Source organism: Pleurodeles waltl, chromosome 9, assembly GCF_031143425.1.
Source record: "Pleurodeles waltl isolate 20211129_DDA chromosome 9, aPleWal1.hap1.20221129, whole genome shotgun sequence".
Classification (NCBI taxonomy): Eukaryota; Metazoa; Chordata; class Amphibia; order Caudata; family Salamandridae; genus Pleurodeles; species Pleurodeles waltl.
Genome location: NC_090448.1, coordinates 286,573,848 through 286,594,153, shown reverse-complemented (window position 1 = coordinate 286,594,153; position 20,306 = coordinate 286,573,848). Strand labels below are relative to the sequence as shown.

Sequence of the window (20,306 nt, the reverse complement as noted above, 5' to 3'; positions counted from 1 at the left end):
CACAGACTGGACCTTTGAAGTTGTCACTAAGTATTTACTATCAGTGGTTAAAGTGAATGGATTTGCATGGGTACATATTATTGGAGCATATTAGACCTGACAGCCGTAGGGTGGTCATCCCCCAATGTTTTGCGGGACTTCATTTTTTCTGACCCTGTTTTTGCTGGTTTTAGTACTCTGCACACTTTACCACAGCTGTCCAGTTCTGAAATGCATATGCTCCCTCCCCTAAACATGGTACATTGGTTCTTACCCAGTTGGCATATTTAATTTACCTGTAAGTCCCTAATAAAATGAACTACATGTGCCACAGGCCTTTAAATTAAATGCTACTAGTGAGCCTGTAGCACTGATTATACCACTCTCATAAGTAGCCACTTAACCATGTCTCAGACCTGCCATTGCAATCCTGTGTGTGCAGTTTCACTGACACCTCAACCTGGCATTTAAAACTACTTATTGAAAAAATCAGGTATACTGTTCCAAATAGAAAAACGGAAACACATGTCTCTCAGGTACTTCTGAATTTAGAATCAAGAGCCCTCACACATCTGCAAGATGTCATGCTTCATCACTGGGCTTGCTCCACGTCAGACCGGCACTACAACGTCTGACCGGCCCCTCAAGAGGGGCTCTTTGCCGGAGATATTTTATAATTGTCTGTACCAAAGAATGGAAAGGAATTAATTTAAACCTATAGGTTACAGAAAAAAGAGAAACAGTTGGAGAGAGAAATTCGTAAAATTGGCTCGGTCACCTGCTTGAAAAACTAAATTTATTAAGCGAGAAAGGAGCTGGTCAAGATTAAAAAAAACAATGCAGAGTGAAAGGGGAATAATGATCCCACACTCTACGAAACGAGAAGAAAAAGCAAACTGACTTTAACTGCTACAAAAAGTCAACATGTTTCGCGCCTTGAAAAGTCCAAACGGATCACTTGGCGCTTCATCTGGACTAGACACAATAACCTTCTCCAAAGCTTATAGTGTAAAGGTACACTGTGTCCATTCTATACTGAACATGTACAATAACAGAAAAGAATAGGAGTTACTCACATTAGTTCTATGACAATCAGACCATTTTATGTATTTCTCTCTCCAGCTGTTTCTCTTTTTTCTGTAGCTTAAAGGTTTAAATTCATTCCTTTCCATTCTTTTGTACAGACAATTATAAAAGATCTCCAGCAAAGAGCCCCTATTGAAGGGCCTGCCAGACATTGCAGTGCCGGTCTGACGTGGAGCAAGCCCAATGATGAAGCATGACATCTTGCAGATGTGTGAGGGCTCTTGCTTCTAAATTCAGAAGTACCTGAGAGACCTGTGTTTTTGTTTTTCTATTTGGAACAGTGTACCAGATTTTTTCAATACTACGATTAGGGAGAGTGTACACTAGACCAGTCAATCTCCCTGTCCCCTCCTTTTGGTATTTAAAACTAATTGCCAAGCTTTAAAACACCCTTTCTCTACATAAAAGTCACCCCTAAGGTGGGCCCTAGTTAACCCATAGGGCAGGGTGCTACGTAGGTAAAAGGAGGGGCATGTACTTATATGTTTTACATGTCCTGATAGTGAAAAACTCATAAATTTGTTTTCCACTACTGTGGGGCCTGCTTCTCTCATAGGCCAACATTAGAACTGCCATTATATACTCTTAAGTGGTATATTCTGATCTGAAAAGAGCAGCCATGTCTTGTTTGGTATTGCCAGAATGGTAATAGAAAATCCTGCTTACTGGTGAAGTTGGGTTTAATATTACTATTTTAGAAATTCCACTTTTAGAAAGCGTGCATTTCTCTGCACTTACTACCATCTGTGTCTTACAGCCTGTCTCCAATCCACGTCTCATCTGTACTGGTTGACAGCTCCCCTTGTGCATTCCACCCAGACAACCACAAACACAGGACACTCAGTCACATCTGCATTCATCTGCATACTGAATGGGTCTTCCTTGTCAGAAAGGGTGGAGGGGGTTCACACTTACATTTCAAAGGCCAGTGGCTTTCCCTCACACAAAGGACTGATAACCCCCCACAGGGATCCTGGCAGACATAACTGGCCTCAAAGGGGAGCTTGTTCACTGGCATTTTAGGGTATATAAACTGGGTCTCTGACCCCGCCAAATCAGACACTTCTGGACCTGCACTCTGCCAGAGGAACTTCCTGGCTGCCCAAAGGACTCATCTGGACAGCTTTGCTGAGGAGGCCTGCTGCCCTGCTTTTTGCACTCTGATTGTGCTTGATGGACTTTGCCTTTCCCCTGAAGTGATCTCCAAGGGCTTGGATTGAGTGTGCCTCCTGTTTCTGAAGTCTAAGAGCCAACAAAGACTTCACCTCTTCAAAGAAACTCCTTGTGTGTTGAAATTCGGCGCAAATCCTGCATTGCGACTGGGAAATCGACACTCTGCCAACTGGATCAACGCAGCACCAACTTCCCAACGGAGAATTCAAAGCAGCGCCTGCCTTGCGATGGAAAAATCTGACGCATCTGCAACCTGATTGACACAGCGCCTACTCCTTCTACTAGCGCGTCAAGGATTTTCAGTGCATCGTCCCTGGGTGTCAGAATATCCCTGCATCACAGTGAGGACCCAAGACTGCGCGCCTGAAAAACGATGCAACTTCTTGCAGTGTGGAAAGAAACAACGCAGCATCTGTGTCTAGCCAGAAAATCCAACGCAACACCTTATTTTTGCAAGCATCTCCTCTTCAGCGATCCCCGTGCATTATTTTTGATGCATCCCATATACTCTGTGTAACAAAGAAACAATCATTGATTTCTAAGGATTGAGATTCTTTTAAACCTTTTAAAAGTGATAATTCAGCTTGTGCGTATTGGATCTTTGTCATTTTGATCTTATTCAGATAAATAATAACTATTTTTCTAAACCTGTGTGGTGTATTTCTGTGGTGTAAACTAAGCCTGACTGCTCAGTGCCATGCTACCAGAGAGTGAGCACAGGACAATTTGGATTGTGTTGTGACTTACCCTGACTAGGCTTGTGGTCCCTAATTGGAGAAGGGTGTATACCTCTGCCAACTAGAGACCCCATTTCTAACAGGGCAATATACATGTAAAATTGTTTTTCTTGTGGTGGATCCTATACCTCCCTGTATTTTACTATCGTTCTAAGGGCTGTATCAAGCTTTAGCCTCCCAGAACAAAGCAAACAAAAGCAACTAAGTAGAACATTTGCACAGCAAAAAAAGTAAAAAAAATATATATATCAAAAATACACTGGCTAGAATATAATATAACTTCGCCTGGGAACGGTAAATATTGATTTGGTTTGGCAGTAATTATGAGCGGTGTCCTGCAAGAAAACCAAAGTGTTGTTGGTGTTCCCTGGTACGTCCTCGTAGCCACAAATATTAACTGCTTTTAATGAAACGTGCACCACATGATTGCCTCTCTTCTCCACTGAAGATGATCTGCGGTCCATTTAAAACATAAATACAATGGACTCAGCAGTTGCACTTCCCACCCGAGTATTTCCTCCTATTATTGTGTGTATTTAGAAAGCAGCATATTGTGCAAACCGCTGAAGTTGTGCTTTCCACGGAATGAGAACCATCTGGGCGATTCGAGTGATTTTTATCTAAGACTTGAGGAACAAGGTCGAACTTGTTGCCTTTGCAAAGGCTGAGATTTAAAACCACTGTAATGACAGTTTGTTGTCTTGGAACAAAAGGTTGTAAATGGATTTCGTAATTCGGAGTAAAACACTCGAGATAATGTTTAATAGAAAATCAAGTGTGGCTCTTCGGGACGTTCAGAAAAAATGAAATTACAAAAATAAAAGTCCGTGTCTATTACTATATGCAAAAAAGCTGAAAAGCTGAGACCTTTTACATTTCTGTTATTTTAATTTCTCTTAGTGTGTGTTTAAAAAAAAAAAAAAAATCCCTTAGTCTGTTAGTAAAAACGGCAGCCTAAGAGGGAGGGGATGTGACCTAGTAGATAGAGCTTTTGGCCTTGGAACATGGAATCCAGGTTTGAACCCCGGCTGAATGTTTTGCGATTCTGGGCAAATTGCTTAATCTCCTCCTGCTTCAAGAATGTGTAATATTACACAGTTTTGCCAAAAATAACCCAAGCATTTGCAAAGCTGATAGGTTTGGCGTTGGCTGTCAGCCTTTGGGTTTATCAGTGTTTAGGTTTTTTTATTTGGTTGTGATTTTTGCTAAACTTTATTGTTGGAGAAGATACCGTGCTCTCCGTAATTTAAAAATAACTAAAAGCACAACATATATTTTTGTGTCTCACAAACACTCACATTGCCATCGTAGTCCTTGGCACATAAGGGAACTAATTTGCGTAGGGATGTGCTCCTTGTGAAATGGAAGAATGCTGTCCCGCACGGTGAAGTTACCCAGTGGGTAGAGTGGGCTGGCCAATTGCTCCACTCTGTATGCTGTAGTTGGTAGAAAAAAATGTGAATGACACAATAACAGACCTATGAATGAAGAGGCCTGGCTTAAAGCGCCTATTTGTTAGGATATTATACATATAATTTTAGTGCAATCAAATGGTTTTAGCTAACTCCAGATCTCTTATATATGGGAGATTAGGACGATGCTATAGCATTAGCCCTCTGCCCTTCAAAATAAATGCAATGCTGGACCCGCACCTTCTCTAAACGAGTGTGCAGTCCTGCCGACTGTTCCTAAAAACTGTAGTCGATGCGTCACTCCTCGCTAAGTCAAAGAAATCACAGACATGCGATGTTGTGCCCACTGAACGAATCAGAGTGTGTCTTGCCTGCCGCCGACGATCGGACACATTTGTCACATGCTCACCTGCGCTGCGCTATAATGAGCAGCATTGACAATAAGTGGCAATTACTTATTTTAAGTCTGATAGCCAAGTTCAAGAACCAGTACTCTGAACTGTGGGGACTTGAGGCCTACAGAACGAGCTAGGGATCTGATATTCAGACAGGAACCCCGTCATGAGAGTAGGAATAAACAGTGACTTCGAATATAAAGATCATTTACAGACACAGAAACTGTAGGCTAATAGGCAGCCTCCAGAAGCATAGGTACTTACTTGGCTGTCAGCTCGTCCATGCAGCAGAAGAAACCAAATGTGGAAATTGGCCCCATTAACCACTATAACCATCCTTAAAGTATGTATAACACTAATGTCCACAGGAAACGTGAACAAGAGATCACCATAAAAAAAATCTGCTAACAAAATAAGCACAGCAGATTAGTAGATTTCCACAACTGTGATCATCCCCAAAGCATTTCATAACAGTAATGGCAACAGAAAAGAACAAAAAAGACACCTCCATAAAGATATGCAAGCAAAATAATAGTAGCTGAATAGTAGCTCTTCACAGCAAGAGGCACAATATTTGGGCAGCACATCAAATGCCGCCCCTTCCAAAAGAGAAAGAAATGAAGTATCGCTTACCCGATCCTTTGTTGAGGAACTGCTTAAAAGCCTCCTGCAAGACATAGCCATGGTGAAGAAAGACTTGGCAAAAAATCAGGACAATTATGCAAGACATCAACGAAGAACTTGGGTAATTTGGATTCAGTTCTAGAGGGCGCAGGGAATGCTTGAAGGGAGTAGCTAGAAACCCTAAGGGAGAGATTGCAATGATGAAATATTAAAACAATGAACTTCAGGAGCACGTAGAAAACCTCAGATATCAATTGAGACCCAATAACATTGGAATTTAGAAGTGCCTCCAGAACCAGAAGGGAGAGACAGTCAAGGGTCTCTTCAACATATACTCTCAAGGGACAAAGGAGAGAACATAAGGCTGGACAGAATATATTACACTGGAGGCTGAACCCCTGAGGAGGTGTATCTCCAGAATTTATAATTTACCTATGTACACCATTTTCACATTATTGTCTACAAAAAGAAGGAATAATGGAGCAGCCAGAATAAATGGCTCAGTTACGTTTAAATGCAACAAACGTTTCTGGCGTTACGCTGCAGAAACAGCATGCTTTTCCCTTTGTGATAAACTTTTTAAGAGGCAAAGGAATCCAGTGTAAATGGGGCCACCAATATCTAATCAACTTCCTAGGAAATGATCAAATAAAATACATCAGCCAATATCACTCTCAGAGGCAAAGTTACCGCCGAACATATCAGACAACCAACATTCATAGCAAACCACCCATTCCCCAGAAATACGCTGAGAACTCTTAGAAATAACAGATAGAAAAAGGTGACAGGTATATGAAGCAAGAACAAATGGAACGCAGCAGCTATGGCCCAGAAGCAGAAGGCAATACTTGAGGGACAAGAAGAAGAGAAATCAGCCTACAAGACAAGCAAAGCGGCCCAGACACATATGTAAAACAACAAACAGGATGGAATTGTGAATTCATGATGGATGATTCAGATTAGAGCAATATAGATGATGCATCTTTGCCAAGTGTCACGTATCACCTGTAAGACTAACACATTTTAATGCACTTTTCTGCATATCAGCGAGAAGAGGGAAAATATCACGCATTTAACACATTTTAAGCACAAACTATAGATAATGTTTTCTTTCTTTACTTGAAGCATAGTGATCACACAGTATTTCCTAAAATTAAAGGCAATCAGTGAAGTATCGCACGTAGAGAGCAACAGAATAAACTATGCACAAGCCTTTGCAGTGTCCAACAATGTAATCATTTAGAAGTCCATATAAAGAGCCAGGATTGCCTTTATTCACACACAACACCAGTAAAGATGTGCAACCCTCTATCTCTTCCCACCCAATAAAGAACAAGCATTTACAATGCAACGGGTCTCACGTTTGCTCATGTTAGAGCTGATCGCGTTGTAAACTCCTAACCCGACTTTTCACCTATCGGGCAAAAGTGCATTTGTGTACACAACCCGACTTCTGCCAAGCGAGATCGCGCTCATAAATTAGAGAAAAAGAAGTCCACGAGCCCGATGGAAAACAGCGAGCCTCGCATGTTTTCTGTACTTGGTCGCTGCGCTCGAGGAGGGCTAGCCACCGGAAAAGGCATGATGTATACGTGCCTTCGACTAATGAAAGCAAGCAGATTTTATTAGGCAAGCCCACGAACCAATAAAAAACACTGACGTGAAGTTGACAGGGCTCCGAGCCCTTTTCTAAATACAAAAGCGTCTCGCTGCGATACGCATGCGCGAGCGCATGCAACGCAGGCTTGACCCTAAAAACGTAACCTTAACAACCAACCCCAGAAACAAAACACATAAATCGTGACCAATTATGAGCCATAAATAACTTTAAGTCAGTTGTTGTTAAGCTCCAAGAGAGGTTTTTAGGTCCAGCGTAGCAGTGTGCAAACGCTGCTCTCCGACGTGTTGTTATCTATCTGTGGGCTTTAGTTAGGTCCACCTCACACCCATCACTTTCATTCGTTCCTGGGCATACAATTGCCCATATGTTTTATTGTGGGCGAACTACTTTTTTATTTGATCTCTCTCCTTCTCGCTCATGCTGATGGCGGACATGACGCTTACAAGTTTCATACTGCTTGAACTTGATCGCTGGTATTGGAGCGCTTTGCATGGCTACCAGGTAAGTCACTGGTTTATTTTGTTTCTCCGCGCTACGTGGCGGTCATTCCACTTTGACGTTTCATAAAGTGCGAACTTGTTTTGTTCCTGTATCGCATACGACTTCCTGGCTTGACTGTCACTCCCACCACCTAACTCCCCCTAGCATTCCCTTTCCCCGTTTGTTGCTTGTTATGCAGTGGAATCGGTTTCGAAGATTGTTCATTTGCAGGGTGTGGTATAGTATTCCAACTAGTTGCTGAATTGTTTACTGCATTCTTCCGGCATGATTTTATTTTTGCAGATAATAACCCTATTCTATTTTATTTTTTGCAGAACTACCGTAACCATACCCTTGAGCAGACTCATGTGACACAGTGACTTGTCTGGCACTCTAGTATGTAAAAGGGCAGTCTCTGCTGCTTTTCCGTCCAATGTTCGGCCTCACCCTTTTGTCACATGTTTGGTTAGTAAAACTGGGCTGCTGGCATGACTTTTTGCTGTCTCGGGCACAATTGAAACATTTCAGCCAGTGCAGCTCAGGGCATGTTAAGTGTGGCTTCATTGATGTCACATGTTTTCCTTTACGTTGATTGTGTTAAAGTGCACTTATGAACTCGAGTGCTACTTTGCCGTTCTGGACAATATCAGTGCTTTAAATGGGCCGGTACTCTCCGGTACTGAGTACCGGCACTTTTTTATTTTGAGAGGGAGAGTACCGGCATATCTCAAGATAAACATAATGCTTTTAATTAGAGAGTACCGGCACTTCTCGGAAACAAGCAGGTACTCTATCACAGAGTACCTGCACTTCTATTTTTCCATTTAAAGCACTGGTTCTGGTACATTTTTTACACACGTGAGAAGGAGAGGAAAAGGGTGCTCTCAAATACTGCCACCTACTGGAATCCGAAACAAAACATGATGCTGCGTACATCATATAAAATATGTGAAAAGGTGCTCTAACTTGCCAAAAAAAAAACATATGACAACTGAGAAGCTGCCAAGGAAGGGAAAAGATGTATAGTTTTCAACTGCCATTTTGTTTCCTGTTGGAAAATATCGACCACTTTAATGCTAATCAGTGGACTAATTTAATTCTGAATATTTGTCTTGTAATCTTCCTCTTGGTTGTGTCAAATGCTGACCGAATGAACTACGTGGAGGGGAATAATGCACCTTCTGGAAACATAGCCACCAGACGTGTGGACGAAAGGCTGAATTTATGGGCTAATAGCAGCTTAGCAGACATTTAAATAAATGACAATGAAGTCCTCAGACGTGCATCCTTAATCTAAATGATATTTAAACCCTAAGGCAGGTTTCCGCTAAACCCTTACCTCTGGCACCCATCCTGCCCTGTATACTACCTTAATGTAGTTGTCTCTGCTGGTGTTTATATCTAGAGACCAGGCCAATGTCTCATGGCTGAGTCTTCCCATTAAACTCCTTCCTCTTTCCACCCGTGCCACAACTGGCTCAAACTCCTGGCAACGGTTACCAGCATATTGTTAACAGACACCATAAACCTAAAGACAAAAGAAAAAAAAAATCATGACATTGCACATCGCAAAACACCATTGACCATTTGCGCTTTTCTCCTTATGCTACCTAGCCATAAGGTACCCATATGGGGATGGAGGTACTTTAAGTTTCCCCCGTTTTCCCCCGAAACACAGTTTTTATGCATCTGAATTGAACTTTCATCAGAACTTTCCACAGTCGAGCCACTTGAATAGCAGCAGAACTGTTCAGGTGGCATGGCAAAGTGAAGGCTGCTACTTTCAAACTAAGGATGAAACATACCACTGGTGTGAGTCACAACTAGCCACGGCACCACATGTACATAGAAGGAAGGGTTTATGTGTTATGGATGTTGAATGTCTGTATTTTATTCCTTGGTACAGCCTACACTTGCTTGTAAATGCTGTTCCAAGTCCTTTCACCAAGCACATTAGCCACAAAGGATTTTCTAGTTGCTTTGTACTGAACCACACAGACACCATGTGTAGAGGGCCTGAGGTTACCATTAAAAGCAGCAAAGTTTGGCTCCTACATGGGCTGTGGTGGGTGCAGTGAATTAGGCATCAAGATGTTAGTTTACGTAGAGCTGAAAAAACAATTTGTACCAGCCCTGAGCACCACCTGTTAAAGAGAGAGAAGGTATGGAAAAGCAGTCATCAGAAAAAAGCATGAACACATGTGAAATTATGTTTTCTACTGAAGGGAATGTATAAGCTTCTCTCCTTCCAAGCATGTACATTTGGCTCTCAGGTAATCATGCCCTTCTGCAAATGCAGAACATGGATGTGACATGTTTTGTCTTCCAAGATCAGAATTAGTATCCAAACTGGATTATTAAATAGACTTAATAATGGAAGTAAAGCTGATTTACCCAAGATTACACAATTTGCTAGTTGGGAGGCCAGGACTAGAACTTGTGTTTCCTGGTTCCACAAAAGTCTTTCAGTTGAGACTGTCTGCAGAGGCTAGGACATCATCTGGAATGGTAGGCAGCAGGCCTGACTACTCTTGAACTTTATATCGATGTGAGTGATGTAAGAGACACTGGAATACCTTTGCATGGTACTTGCTTGCCTCCTTTCCCCTGCAGGCACAAGTGCTGAAGGTCAGACATTGCTGTTCTTCCTGTGCCAGTCTCTTTAAAGGAGGAGGGAGCTACTTGTTTCAAAAGCCTTGTTTTCTGATCTTTTTACATAAAAACGTAACTGAGGTGCTATTGCTATTTAAAAATTCGAAGTCCCCGAGTTGTTGTTTCTGTCCCCCTTATTTCTCTTTTATGGTCTTTTTTTCGAAATTGTGTTAGCCAGATAGCAACTCTGATGGTGGGTTGGTGAAAGTGCTATTCTACTGGAATTAGCATGCCGGATTTAAATTAGGATGCTAAATGGCAACTTTTTCATTTTGGGCTGCAGATAGAGAAAGAAGGTAAATGGAAGTACTTTAGTTACATGCAGAGCCACTGGAATTATGTGGAAGGAAAAGCCCAAATTATGAGGCAGGGTTGACCAATTTATGTGGCAAGATAAGTCCAGTTATGAATTTACAACGCCAGTAAGTCTAACTTGAGCAATTGCGAGACCCATTGCATTGAAAATGCTTATTCTTGTTGGCTGCCTGCTGCACTATCTTCCACACTGACACTGCACAGCATATGTCTGCTCAGCCTTTGCAGCTAAGTAGTTCTTTTACTTTTTGTTATCTTAAACATAAACTTCTCTTCTAGCGTCATCAGGATGATTCTACCATGGCCCCATCCTTCCAGTGCCAGTACACACAAATTATTTTAAAAACTACATACTTGGTGAGCAACCTTGTGATTTGGAAGCCTGAGGATGGAGTCAAAGCATCGAGAGAGGAGGGCAAGGGACTGGAGAAAGGTACACTTTGGGAAGGAGAAAGAGGTGTTGGGGATGCTGGGCGAAGAGCATAAAGGAAGCAGACTAGAGAGAAAAGGAAGAGAGGAGACCTTGAGCAAGAGCGGCACGAAAGGTAAACTTGGGGGAGGATGCAAGAGATGGTGAAGGAGGGAGGGTGGCTGGAGAAATGTGGAGTCAAGTAACAGCTATAGGGTTGAGAAGACGGGGACTCAAACTGGAGGCAGATGGGAGGTAAAGACGCTAGAGGACACACAGTTTAATCTTTATACGGCGACTTTTTTTTTGCGATTTGTCTAGTTAGGATGGTAGAGTGGCGATAAGTGAGGAGTAAGAAGACTAAAGGGAAAAAGAGCAAAGCCTAACTATAGAAGAGTGAAGAAAGTAGTTAGTTAAAAACTTTGGATAGAGGGAAAACATAGTACGACACCAGAGAGAACAAACTTTGTGAGAGGTGGCGAGATAGGAAAAAGGATGGAGGGTTTGAGAAGAGAGACGAAGGACAAATAGAGAGAGCGTTACATTAGAGAGAGGAGGAGGAAGAGATCTTACAGTGAAGAAAGGAAAAGGCAATCAAGAGGGTAGGGATGAGAAAGAGTCGGCAGGGAAGGGGCAAATAACTAAAGCTAAGAGGATGATTAAGGAGAGAGCAAGACTCAAGATAGAAGGATGAAGAGAACCATAGCTGAGTGGAAAGCGATATTGTAGAGAAGTAAGTAAGAAACATCAATAAAAAAAGAAGAGAATAAACCCACTCTTGCAGCGTTCGTTATTTGATTACGAGATGGGCTTCTGTTTGTATGGGGTCTGCACTGATCACTCATCCCTTATACTGTGCTTTTTCTGCTAAGTGCCTAGAGCCGGCGTGCTTCATAGACCGTTGCCTAGGGGATTGTACTCCCTCTTAGTCATAACAGCAACCGTTACATTTTGCGACTCCATAGTGGAGAGACGGGGTCTTATGTTATTTGCCTGTCCATTCACCCTGATTCTGGGTAACCAACAATTCAACAAAGCCGCTTGCCTGCAGAGTACTGATAACATTTGGAGAATAACTAATTACTTAAGAAGTCGATAAACGTCTTCTGTCACATATATGTAATACGCTTCTAATATGCTCTGGAAATGTAGAAAAGATCCTGGGAGAGAGACAGTGGGAATCCGAAATTATGGAGGCAGTTAACAAGCAAAGAATGATAGGGTTGGGGTTTTTCTTATAGAGGAAATCTGTCTGTGCTTTGAACTGTGTGTGTAGATTGGTGGCCTCATAAGAGTTATTTTCTATTGATTGGAATTTGTGGTTACTCGCCCACTTTCTTTTTCTCTTACTTTGTGGTTTAGAGAGTATTAGTTGTTTGATTTGTGCGTGAGCATAGTCTCCATTTAAAATGTGGTTATTCCTCAGTAGAGTCTTTATAGGTTTCACCAATTGTCTTATAAGGCTCCACGTTTGATGTGATTTGTTTGAGTCTGCTCTTATCAAGGATAGTTGGTAGGCATTCTACACAGCTCCCAAGTCTTGTTTTTTAAATAAGTGCTAAGCACGTACCTGTCCTGTTTTCCTCGAATGACTGTGATTTTTCATTGATTCAAAAAACGAATGGTCTTGTATTGGGTTTTAGCATGAGGTATGAGGTGATTGGTCCACAGCATATGTTCACAACTTTGGTTTATTGAGTGGTTTTGATTCTTGAATCTGTTAATAGATTATGAAAACCTGGATAGATTATGAGCATTATGTCCTGAAGATGGTATTGTATGCTATATGCTGACCACAGAGACCGAAACGTCAACATTATATCCACTACGACAATTGTTCGATTGACCAAATGGATATGCTAGTTAGCCAGCCCTGAAAAGTCATTTCAATGATTGTTCATTTTGCTAAGTGGATTCCTTGCTGACTATGAGTACTACTATATTGCAAGTGGATGTGGAGTGTCTATCTGGTGAGCTGATGTGACTCTTTCAAGTTACCCTCTTGAACTTTTGTTTTGTAAATTATCTATAACTGATTACAATCTAATATCAACTGTGTATTTAGTGTGCCTCTTCAAAATATAACAGCGGTATATTTTATTAATTGTCTAATGCATAATAGTGATTGTATATCAGCAGTACCACTTGCCAAAAGTAATAAAACGTATGGACGAGCAATTCCTTCAGGGGTCCTTTTGTGTCCAGATTTTCAAGCAGTGATGTATCACTGACAATAACCACACTCTACACCAGAAAAAACTTCCTAAATAAAATACAGGGAAAGTTCAGCAATGCTGGAGGGAGTGTGTCGGGATAAGCACTCTGTTGCACTTAACTGTGGCAGTGCCCACATTTACAGCGATACTGGAAAACACTTTTGAATCCTATAGAGACTGTCTTTGAAACGTCATTTCCCACATTTCGGGCATACGTAACCCTGAAAGTGTCAAACTTGGGATTACCAAGATATATGAGCCAACCAACTCACGAAAAGACTGCAGACGGTCCAGAACACAGCAACCAGACTAGTCAATTTCTCACACCAGGCCCCCATCACTCCTCACACAAGGTAGTTTCACTGGCTCCCGATACACAAGTGTGCACACTTCAAGGCCCTCACCCACATACACAAAGCACTTCACAACAGAGGACCTGTCTGAACAGCTGTGTACAATTCCAAAGCCTACCTGAACAGCCACGTAAAATGTGAGTATTCCATCAGACACCTCTGCTGTGCCAGGCTTTCATTAGCACGCACCCCACTTACACACAAAAGCAGATCAGGAGGAGTAACCTCTCATACATTGCTTCTCAAGCCTGGAACAACCGCCCTCAACACATCAGAGCCTCCTCCTCCTCCCTTCTAAAGTTCTGCAAGAAGCTGAAGACCTGGCTCTTACGTAAACCCTCCCGAGGCTAGCCTCACGCTCCTGCTGCAGCGCTGGAATACCCTCATGGGTAGTAGCATGCAATACAAATATAATCATAAGAAATTGGAAAGTTTAATTTCCAAGCTGGCACACCAGCTGGAAATGTCCTGGCTTTTTAGTGGCATCATAGATACCTCGGGTCTCGATGGTGATCTTGCCCATCAGCAAGACAGTGCAAAAAGACATGGCTAAACAAAGGCCGCCTGGGCACAGAGTTAGTCGCATGCATTGAACCAAGGTCAGGTGCCAGTAAGTTTCCGTACATGGAACATCAGTACCAGTTACACGCCACGCAGAGCAGGCTTAACCCACAAACAGGCATATGCTCATCTCATTCCTCTGCATGCTTTTCAGGGGATATTTTTTAACTTATTGTAGGTAGACATGTATTTGCCCACCTGCAATTAGTGCCAGGAGATTGCTAGATGGGAAGCCTGGGACTATTTGGACACATAATCTATGTGTAGCCACGTGAGACAGCACCAGTAATTAACATGCAGTCACAAACCAGCAGCATACATGCATAATGACATCCCAGCACCCTTGAAAACATCCAGGCATTGCCTTGCGAGATCAAGACACTTCAGTTCGACCAGAAGTAGAGGAAGAATCAAGACAGAGCAAGGTTGTTAATGCCAGATTAGCTGAAATGGAGCGCTTTGCACACCGTTATTGTTTAGGTTTAATTTTAGGAACTTGCTAGCTGCCACAGCCCACTCCTGAGAAATCCCAGCACCAAGCTTACCCTTATGGCTGTATCGCAGTTATACCAGCAGGTGCTTTAGTCAATATGAAAAGCACTTGCTTGCCATTTGAGAAGCAGTTTTATTCTAGAACTAGCCAAAATAAAATAAAAAATAGCAATGTAATCTTGGTAATTTGAGTGTTTCGTGTTATGCTTTTTATGTGAAATTATGCAGATAAAAATCCTTACTCGGGAACAGTGCAAAACAGACAGAGCGTGAACCTTTGTTCACAGCTCTTGCGTTTTTTGTGATCTGTTTTAGCGCGAAGTGCTTGAAGAGATGCATGTTACACTACAATATAGAACGAAAGGCCTGATTTTTTGTTTTGCTAAATTTCGAAAAAACTATACAAAAGGAACCTACGAGAGATGCACCCCCAATCCCCCTGTATTATTTCTGCAAGAATATCCGGCCAAGTCAAGGGGCTTGCTGTATGGGTGATATTGAAGTAAGATGATGCCACAGTGACTTACTGTGCCACCGGTGTATATGAGGGTTGTTTTAGCTGGTAGTGGCTCCAGTGTATTAGCTGGTTTAAGGCTTGGGAAAACAGTGTATGCACCTTGCTTTGCCTTTGCCCTCCACCTTGTGGTGACATATTGTATGGCACTTTAAAGACCTCGGTGCTCAGTAATGATAAGATTTACTTTAATTTAGTCATACAGTGCCAGAAATGCTTTGCGCACACACCATAATTTACCACGACAGCAGCTGAAGACAGCACTGTCCCCTTCGAATTCCCTATTGCAGATGCTTGACTGCACAGGTGATCTACGCCTTCTAAGTGATTTCAGCAACAGTCACGCAGGCTTACTTTGCAACCTTTCCCCCTTCTTGCCACTGGCAGGCGAAGTTGTTTTAGTGTGTTGCCGCCTTTTTGAGAAGGCTTACGATTGTGTCAGTTAGGATGATGTGTCACTCAGCGTGTTGTATGTTCTGAAGGTGAAGCTGTCTAGAGGTGAGAGGAGCCCTGAGATGTCGGGACAGCCAGAGTCAGTGAGTGGACGGCTGCCGACTTTTCAGGCACTACACACTACAGACATAAAAAGGAACATTAAGTACCTGTGGGCATCATTACTTGACCGCCCCATCAAGGTCAAAGGGGACGCATTTGAGACCACGCTGGAGAAGGTCCATATGTAGGCCGATGTGCTTTTTAAATGAGTTCTCTGAAGAGATGGCGAGAGGTGGAACCACTAGACATCATCAGAGGACAACTTTGATTTCTTGTCGAAAATCCGTATTCTCAGCTTGATCTGTGTCTCATTTAGGGAGAATCTTTGCATTTCTTTGTTGTATGAAGAGGTTATCCATATGGAACGCACTCAAATTCTGGACTGCACCCTTCTAAGTCACTGAGGCTTCCTCACAAGTCAGGCTACTATCTACTTAGGTGACCCATGGTAAAGATGTGGACCCTCTTCCCCTGCTCACCAAGTAGGCTGCATTACCAGCAGCACGTACGCAGTTAGTTATTTGGAGCCGTAGCTTCCATCCAAGCCCAAAAGTGTTTAGTGCTGCCAGGGTAGACCTGATTTCCTGCAGGCAGAACGTCACTTGTTTGGTATGTTCAACATCTGACCTACATAGAAATGAATGCACACCGTATCCCACCAGACTATGGCAAGGCATGTCTGTCTCTTTCTCAAGGAGAGTATGGGCGCGTGTTTGCCTCGGATTCAGAGGGTTGTGGCTTGATTTCTAGTTTGCAATGACAGGTGAAGCGTGTACGGGGCCTGGTGATGCAGACTTTGGTAGCCTCATTGGTGTTGATTAAGTCTGAGTAAGAAGGACTGAGTTTCTAATGTATATTAAGAGAGTGACCAACAATATTTTCTAATGTCTTATTGCCACTGGGTCAAGAATCCTTGCTTTGATTGTGTTCATTTTTCTTTTTAAGCTTGGTATTGAATTAACGCCCTATTACGTTTGTATGTCTTATGCACTTTTCAACAAAATAACCTTTTTTTAAATTGATTGATGTGGTGGACTTGTTGCGAGCTCCTTGAGCAGTGGTTCCATACTCCAACCTAGAAGGACCTACAACAAACTCTTATAGCTCTCACTTCATCAATGTTTCACTGCCCCTAAAGAAGTCTAAGATAATTTTTTTAAAGTCCTTCCTCTGGGAGAGCAATGTTCAACTGCTCCCAACATTTTTGGCTTTTTCCCCTAGTGTCTCAAAAGAGGGGGAGATCCAGTGATAAAGGGGAGTAGCTTCCTAATGTGTACACTCTCTCAAGATGGAGCTGAATACAAATACTCAATTTCAGTCAGGCATGCCAGAGTTGTTACCTTTGTCAACTTCCTGGGTAAATTCATTGTGAAATGCATAACTCTTCTGTGAATTGAGGAGATTATTGTGCCAGAGAGAACAAATACATGAATATTTCTAACCCCTTTCTAGAGGATGAACCATGCAACCAAATAATGTCTCTTAAACACAACGAGCCCCACGGGCAGTGATTCCCAGCTCTTTCACAGAGACAGTGCACTTTAAATCTCTCCTCCTATATCAGTTCCAAAAGCACAAGGGCTAGTGTTGGGACAGTAGAGGCCCGGGTGGGAAAGGAGAATTATAACTTTGGCAATTTGGAAGAAAATTGAAGTGGGTAGCTAGCAGCTGTGGAGCTACACTATCAGTTACAAGTCAATTTGGAGCTTTACTTGCACACTTCTGTACCATCTAGACGTTCCACACGGACCTTGTATTACAACATTCAGCTTTGTAATCCCCCAACAAGCAGGTGAACATGCTCTTTCTACTAGAGGGATATTCATGACACCAAGATAGTGCTGTTATAAGATTGTTTAGATCTCTACTAGAAATTAAATTTTCGATGCAACTCCCCTGGCGACTGTTCAGGTTTGAAGCCTCAGAAGCAATCTGTGTCTTCTTTTATGGTGACTGATATATTAGGAAACTATCTGGTATGTCCAAATGTCTCATAATTGTGAGAAAGTGGGTTCTTAATTGACTGGGGTGTGAGCCCGGGTCAAGCAACAGCCTTAAACCCTTGCAGGGTGTACCACAAAAGGTCACTAAATTAACCTGTGCTTAACGTTGGGTACCCTGAGACACAAAAAGCAGCCGGGCTTAACTTAAAGTCAATGTGTGAAGTATTTATGAAACAAAGAAACATTAATTAAGTGAAAACACAAAACAAGAAAAATCTCAAACCGATTTAAACAAATGACTATGGGGGTTATTACAACTTTGGAGGAGGTGTTAATCCGTCCCAAAGGTGACGGATATACCACCAGCCGTATTACGAGTCCATTATATCCTATGGAACTCGTAATACGGCTGGTGGTATATCCGTCACTTTACCGTCACTTTTGGGACGGATTAACACCTCCTCCAAAGTTGTAATAACCCCCTATATTTCAGTAAATTATTTGACACCTAAACAACAAAAATCCAACCAGTAGGGCCAGAGTTATGAAGCTTAAGGTTCAAAATAAAGCCTAAAAGCCAAGGACATATGGTCATATTTATCACCACAACCAAGGGTCCAGAGTGTATGGAGACCTCCTGGGGATTCAGGACTCACTCAAGCTGGGTCCAGGTGCACATTCAAGATGGTGGGAGCATGTTATGTCTCCACAGGTCCAGAAATAAAAAAGAGATTGGGTCTGAGAGTCCTATTTTTATACCCTGGTAGCCTGCTCCAAGAAGGTGGGATACATTTTTGGAAAAGTTCTTTGAAGTTCTTGGAATTTCCTTACTCCTGCCCTTCCTCCAAGCTGGCTGCATTGACAATACAGGTTTGTTAGGCCTGTTGTGAGGAGACAGAGTGCAACCTATTCAAATTCAAGTCAGGCTGTGCTGACCTCCCACCCACCCCACTTCAAGCCAGTTAATGGCCCATTGAGGCACACTTAATCCCACTATTGTGTGACTGTCTGGGAGGGGTGAGGGCAGAAAAATGCCTACTTTCTTAAAGTGGCATTTTCAAAATTGTAATGAAAAGTTCAACTTTACCATTAAAGAGCGTTTACCATTATCATTTCGCAGTTACCAAACATGACAAATCTACCTCCTCTGAATTAAGTATTACAGCTTATTTAATGTGATAAGAAATATTCAATTTTGTCCTATGGGAGGGGTAGGCCTCACAGTAGTGAAAAACAAATTTGGGAGCTTTTCACTATCGAAACATGCCAGACTTAAAAGTACATGTCCTACATTTCAATTACTCAGCACCCTGCCCTATGGGCTACCTAGGGCCTACTTTAGAGGTGTAATGAAAGAAATGGGTAGTTTAAGGCTTGGCAAGAGGGTTTAAATGTGAAGTCTACATGGCAGTGTGACACTGCATTCGGGCTACAGTGGTAGGTCTGGGGCACCTTTTAGAGTGCTACTTTGGTGGGTGGCACAGTATGTGCTACATGCCCACCAGTAGCATTTAATTTACAGGCCCTGGGCTAATGGTGTACCACTCTACAAGGGACTTACAAGTACATTAAATATGCTAATTGGGTATAAACTAGTTTGACCATGTTTTAGGAAGAGGGCAGAAGCACTTTAGTACTGGTTAGCAGTGAGTGGTAAAGTGCACAGAGTACTAAGGCCAACAAAAACAAATTCAGCAAAAAGTGGAAGGTAAAAGGCAAAACCTTTAGTGGTGACCCTGCAAGAGTGGGCAATTCCCAATAATGATCACATCACTGAGTACATCCTGTCCTCTCAGCTAGAACGTTGACAGAAGAGAAGGACAAGTGAAGGCTAGGGAAAGGAGTATAGCCTCCAAAAAAGTTTGATTTTCTCTTAGGGGGGCATGGGGAAAACTGTGCCAAATAGTGTGTTTTGTTGCACAGAAGAGAGTCAAGCCATGAATGTTTTCTTATTACTCTAGTGTTCTCACTGATCATGTGGTCAGTGGAAATACATAGGCTCCAGATGCATGTATAGTAGAGCTCTTCAACTGTAGATTGTGTTTCTCTTCCTTTGCTCTTTGACTGAACCCTGGGGTGGCACAGTTTGCCTGCTTTGGCTCAGAAGATCTTCACATCAACCATTTATAAGGTTTTAGAAGTGTGTTGCACTCATCACAGAGGCCGCTCAGTTCGGCACACTACCCCCAACAGCTGAAGAAAGAAGCTGTCACTATTCAGTTAAGAAATCCAGGTTACTAAGTGATGAGCTGCAGTTCTACGCTGCACTTGCAGGATCACTTATATATCGGGATACTGCAGTAAAGTGGAAGGACAGACACATCTGAAAATTGAGTAGAGCTCACTTGCCTCCCGCTCAGCTCGATGTCAGTGCATGATTCTGCAACATTGAGCTACTATATTGGCCTCTGTGTAGATTTATTGTTCTCACTTTACGCCTGCACCATCTCAGAACTGCTGCCACAGTATGCATTTGGCTCTCAAAAGTATTAGAGCCATTCAAGTTTCGTTTCCTAGCTTAGCCCCAGAACTGGTGCCCACAACCACTGACATATAGGTTCTTATTGTGAAATCTCTCTAGAACGAAGAGGAAACACGGGCCCTCTGACAGGCTTCATGCTGACGTTCGCATAATATACATGAACATGAAATGTTCAACATGAAATGCCTCCTTGGCATTATTACTCAAGTCGTACTTCAAGACCAAGTATTGCAGTAAAAGCCATGATCTCCTGTAATCAGAGTACGCCTGACAGAAGTGTGCCACCCGCCAGTAGTTTAACCTCTTCTCTAACTAGTTCAGTGAGACTTTGTTCTTTGTCAGTAAGATCTTTGTCTTACTGTAAAGC

At 42.4% G+C, this 20,306-nt stretch overlaps 1 protein-coding gene and 1 long non-coding RNA gene across 7 annotated transcripts in view; one reads left to right on the top strand and one right to left on the bottom strand.

Annotated features, from left to right (window-relative positions):
- Window positions 1–20,306, top strand: part of MITF (melanocyte inducing transcription factor) — a 654,150-nt gene that overhangs the window by 81,860 nt on the left and 551,984 nt on the right. The gene's annotated exons all lie outside the window — the stretch shown is intronic.
- LOC138259174 (uncharacterized) overlaps window positions 1–20,306 on the bottom strand; it is a 234,490-nt gene that overhangs the window by 128,825 nt on the left and 85,359 nt on the right. Inside the window, exons 2-3 of one of the 2 annotated variants that reach the window (XR_011198660.1) lie at window positions 8,877–9,035; window positions 5,416–5,586 (exon numbers count right to left, since the gene is read on the bottom strand). This is a non-coding gene — a long non-coding RNA (uncharacterized lncRNA). The remainder of the gene's footprint in view (window positions 1–5,415; window positions 5,587–8,876; window positions 9,036–20,306) is intronic. The other variant, XR_011198661.1, reaches the window with a different exon arrangement.